This window comes from Apium graveolens, chromosome 3, assembly GCF_009905375.1.
Source record: "Apium graveolens cultivar Ventura chromosome 3, ASM990537v1, whole genome shotgun sequence".
In the NCBI taxonomy this organism is placed as follows: Eukaryota; Viridiplantae; Streptophyta; class Magnoliopsida; order Apiales; family Apiaceae; genus Apium; species Apium graveolens.
In genome coordinates this window covers 238,273,473-238,278,952 of record NC_133649.1, presented here as the reverse complement: position 1 = coordinate 238,278,952, position 5,480 = coordinate 238,273,473, and the positions used below count along the sequence as shown (strand labels likewise).

At 36.6% G+C, this 5,480-nt stretch overlaps 1 long non-coding RNA gene across 1 annotated transcript; it reads left to right on the top strand.

The window, feature by feature from the left end:
- The first annotated feature begins 3,499 nt into the window (after nt 1-3,499).
- LOC141711006 (uncharacterized) lies at nt 3,500-5,132 on the top strand. Its single transcript, XR_012571180.1, has 3 exons — nt 3,500-3,770; nt 4,573-4,856; nt 4,939-5,132. It is a non-coding gene; the product is annotated as an uncharacterized LOC141711006 (long non-coding RNA).
- Nucleotides 5,133-5,480: the final 348 nt, after the last annotated feature.

Sequence of the window (5,480 nt, the reverse complement as noted above, 5' to 3'; positions counted from 1 at the left end):
GGGCAAACGTCTCAAAGTAATCGAGACCTTCAGTTTGCGTGAATCCTTTGGCTACAAGACGAGCCTTGTATCTCTCCACTTCACCACTTGCTTTATATTTAATTTTATAAAGCCACTTACAATCAACAATATTAGTGTTGGCAGGCATAGGAACTATCTCCCAAGTTTTATTGGATTCCAACACCAAAATCTCCTCTCGCATTGCTTGACACCAAACAGGGTACTTAACAGCTTGAGCATAAGTATAAGGAGTAGACACATTAGCTGTAGTAGTAAGAAAACTGGCATAATGAGGTCGAAACACATGATACGACAAGTAATTTTGTAATGGATATGTAACAGCATGAGCAGCTTTATCCGAAGAAGAAAGAAAAAATGGAAGACCTGTATAATCACCAAACTTGGCAGGAATAGTGCGATGTCGAGTGGGACGACCAGATGGAACAATAGTGGAAGAGTTATCTGGTGAAGATGCAACTGTAGGTAACTCCTCTGTTATAGACGGTATAGGAACCACCACATGATCTGTAGATGCAGATCCATAATTACCAGCATCAACAGGGGTAATAACTGCAGAAGGCGAAGCAGACAAATCCAAGAATGGAAAACTATGTTCCACAAAATAAACATCCCTGGAAACGAAAGTTTTCCTGGTTTGCATCTCCATAACCCGATAACCTTTCTTACCAAATGAGTAGCCAAGAAAAACACAAGTAACTGCTTTAGGAGCTAACTTGTCTTTAGGACCAGCAACTTGAGTCGTGTAACACAAACAACCGAAAACCTTAAGCTCGTCATATTTAGGAGGCTTTTTGAACAACACTTCATATGGAGACTTAAAATCTAAAAGCTTTGAAGGAGTACGATTTATTAAATGAGCTGCAGTTAATAAACAATCTCCCCAAAGAGAATCAGGAATGTGAGCTTGAATTTTGAGAGCTCTGGCAACATTCAGGAGATGTTGATGTTTCCTCTCAGCAACCCCATTCTGCTGAGGGGTATATGAACAAGATGTTTGCTGAATAATGCCTAAATTCAGCTGATGAGTACTTAAATCTTTGTTGATAAATTCCATTCCATTATCAGTATGTATAGTCTGAACAGTAACAAGAAACTGTGTTTGCACATAAGCAATAAACTGTTTGATCAACAAAGGAACCTGAGTTTTATCAACAATCAAAAACACCCATCTACTTTTAGAAAAATCCTCCACTATAATCAAGAACATATTACATTTGCCATGAGTACATGTTTTGTACGGCCCCCAAAGGTCACCATGGATTAAGCTAAATAAAGAGCTACTTGTAGAAGTACTAGTAGGAAAGACTAATCTGTTTTGTTTAGCCTGATGACACACACTACAATCTTTAAACAAAGTAGTATCACACTTAGGAAATATCTCTAAATGAGTAAGAACTGAAGTGGAAGGATGCCCCAATCTTGAATGCCATAACTTGCACTGATTCCCAACAGACTGTTGAACGGACAAAGTAATATATGGGTTGACAGTAGAATCAGACTTTAGATGCCATGGCAGAATCTTGTACAGACCCCCAGAGAGCTCACCAATCTCTATCATCCTCTTCTGGGGTTGGGCCTGCATAATGCATTTATTCACAGAGAAACTAACATGACAGTTAGAATGTGCTGTCAGTTTAGGAATGGATATAAGGTTGCACCTGAAGTTAGGTACACACAAAACTTGTTGAAGCATAATATCATTGGTCAATTTCACAGATCCACAATGAGTAATAGATGTAATTGTGCCATCAGGTAAGTACAAGCTAGCTTGCATTGGTATAGGATCAACTAACAAGTGTAACTGACATGTAATATGATCAGTTGCACCTGAATCTAAAATCCACTCAACAGGTTGAGAAGTATTCAAAGCTTGTAAAGTATGCACAGAAGAGACAGAGCAAAACACGTTACCTTGTAGTAAAGTAGATGAGTTGCCAGTTAAAGGTGTTGTTGAAACGTGATGACTCTGCCAAGGAGGAAGAGTCTTGAGACTTGCCTGGATCATAGCGGCAATTTGTTGACATTGAGAATCAGTAAAAACCAGAAACATAAGCATCAGATGTAGCACCTTGAGTAGCACCTTGTAGGGAAACTTGAGCAGCCTGTTTACCAGAAGCAACATATGCAGGTCTAGTACTAGAGTTGTAAGAATTGCCAGTAGCAGAACGTGGCTTAGGCTTAGGATGTCCAAATAACCGATGCCACTCCGGATATCCATGAAGACAGAAACATTTCTCTTTAGAATGTCCATTAAGATGACAGAAATCACAATATAAGAGAGTTTGAGGCTCATTGATAACATTAGGCTTCCGTGTACCGGTAGCAAAATTGTTTCTGAATTTGTTGTTATTAGTCTTAACATGCATTGCAACATTCTCAACAACAGGAGTATGACTATGACACTCCCTCTGCACTTCCTCTTGTAACAACAAAGAGTATGCCTGACTTAAACTAGGTAAAGGCTTCATCATCAGTAATTGCCCCCTCACTGCAGTAAATTGATCTCCGAGTCCCATTAAGAACTGACTCAATTTGTGAATTTGTTCATACTAATCCAGTTTTCCAGAAACATCACATTGACAAGTACTATCCACACAAATACAGCGAGGAATATGAGACAAATCATCCATTTCATCGATTAGAGATCGAAACTTAGTGAAATAAGTAGTGATAGACATAGAACCTTGAGATAATGACATCAATTCCTTTTTCAATTGAAAAACCCTAGGTAAATTGCTCTGAGCAAATCTTACAGCCAAATCATCCCAAATTAGCTTTGCAGTATTCAAGTAAACAACACTTCCTCTAATTTCAGGAGTAATTGAATTCAACAACCATGATACAACCATATCATTGCAACGTTTCCACATAGCATAAAGAGCAGAAGTTTGTTCAGGTTTAATAAGAGATCCATCAATAAATCCTAGCTTGAGCTTAGCAGATAACGCAAGAGTAATTGCACGACTCCATTGCGGATAATTGTGTTCAGTAAGGAGTTGAGAGACAATAGTCATACCTGGATTATCATTATTATGTAAGAAAAATGGATGATTCACATCAATAACTGTGGAAACAGATGTTGTTGAAGATGTTGAAGAGGACGCCGTTGAAGCTGATGAGTTCGTCATGTTCGTCGGAACAAATGAAGCAGTGTGAATGATATTAGCTCGAGTTACAGCGGAATAAGAGCGATTATTCATGTGACATGATGTAATTGAAACCCTAGATGATCGAGAAATTGCTCTGATACCATCTCAGAATATATACATATTGAAGAAGAAAACAGATAAGTGTGTATTTTATTGATATCAAAAAATGTCTATTAAGCTTAAGCTGAGCACCCTCGGTATATATACTAATATGACATCTACATATAAAGGCTATATCTCTAAACTTGCAACTAACTAACAGCTGTCAAAACTACTCTCCACTATTCTTATTTGCCAGCTCACTCTCTTGACTTTCCAGATCAGTTTGACTTGAGTTAGAACTATATACTGTAACAGAGTTCACGGAAGACCTGAATGCCCACTTTGGGAAGTTTGCCAAATCTTACTGGCCTTGATTTGGATAACATGTATGTGGGGAAGAGAATGGTATGCAGTCGTAATGCATTTCAGTGTCTTAAAATATTCAGATTAAGGAATCTCCCCAATCTGGAAGAATGGAAAATTGAAGACGGAGCTCTGCCTTCTCTTAAAGGTTTTCAAATACAACACTGTGACAAGTTGAAAATGGTTCCACAACAGGTAATATGTGTTCCTCCCATACCAGCTATCTACTATAATTAATCTCTAAGTTAGTACAATTTTACAGTATCAATTATCGATGTAGATATCTATTAAACCTTATCTTAGCATGAACTGTACAATGAGATAGTCGTAAGATTAATTATTTACATTATACTATAACTTTGCACTGGTCAATATGTTTCTCTTTTTTTCTTCTAAACCGTATATTGGCGAAAGCCTTCTGCTGGTTTGTATCGCCCATTGCTATCTGCCCAAGATTTCCAAACAATGTGGTACTATTTGGTTATTGATAGTAAGGTCATTAAGTTGTAATAAGAATGTTGAATTTCACATTTGTTAGAAAATAACTTTTTGAAGCAACAAAAGCTGATTAAACTTAACAACATACCTTCTAATGAGCAATTTTACGTTGAGATATAAAATCTTAAAGCTGCTGTGAATTACTTTCGTAGACTGGGGCACAAGAAATGAAAGAAAGAAAAGAATCAACAGCCTTATTATGTTGTTATAGGAGAAGAAAAATGAATGAATAGAGACATTGATTGTAGTTCCAGATTATGGAACAATGAGAATGAATTGCAAATTCTGTGTGGATGATCCTGACTGGCATACGCGATCTATTGGGTATAAAACCTTGATTTTTTTAGTAAGCAGTGTAAAAACATAGGCTTGAAGATGCAAGCAAGTAAAGTTACTCTCATTTATTTTTTAAGTCAGCTTGTAACCCTGTCGATAGAATATTGTACAAATTACCTAGACGGTTACTTGCAAATATGTGATTTGGACTGTGCTTCTGCAGGTCCTCAGTTAGATTAATTGGTCAAGAATGAGTTACATGCTCTGCATCATCAATGAACAAGAACCGTTGACGGGCTCCAGCCTTCCGAATTGGGTTATGTTATTTTTATTTTTATAAATTTCGACCAACAACATTACAAGAAAGACTATCAGAACCGTTGAGGTTGAGGTTGAGGTTGAGGTTGATTTAGAACTAAAAGACCGTCAACTACCCACTCCTCCGATCTCTGGCACCAAGGACACTCGCCTCCAATTTTTACATGTTTTGCTCTTATATTCATTCTCGTAGGCAAACATTGCATCTTTATTTACTAGTAAACCATATTTTATGAAAATTTAATAAAATTTATGAAACCATATTTTACAGGAGCGCGTGAACCATTTGTAAAAATCCTGGACGGACGGGGCAGATAGTGTAGAAATAGACGGAGGGGACAGGGATTTGAAATTAAACTGCAAGATTGTTGTTCCCTTGTCCTCCAAATTATATGTAGTCAAAAGTATGGAAGAAACTTCTTTGTGACTTGTCACACCAGCTCCAACAATAAGAATCCTTACCTATATTTGTCGTCTGAGAGCAGTGTTACAGAAATCGGAATAGATCGGTAAAAACATCAATTTGCGATTTATCGGAAATCGGGGATTTATCAGAATTATAAATCGGATATAATTTAATATTAATATTTATAATATTTATTATATTAGACCATTATTACTTATATGTACTTATTATTATATTATAAATATATATATATGTGTGTGTGAAAATATTAAAACACATCAAAATTTCTAATACAAAATCAAACATGCAAACAATTTTTATAGATAAAGAAATAATAAAAAGCAGGCTACCTACATCTACCCCTACTAATTACTTTTCACTTTTGAGTCTTCTCCCACACTCTCCCT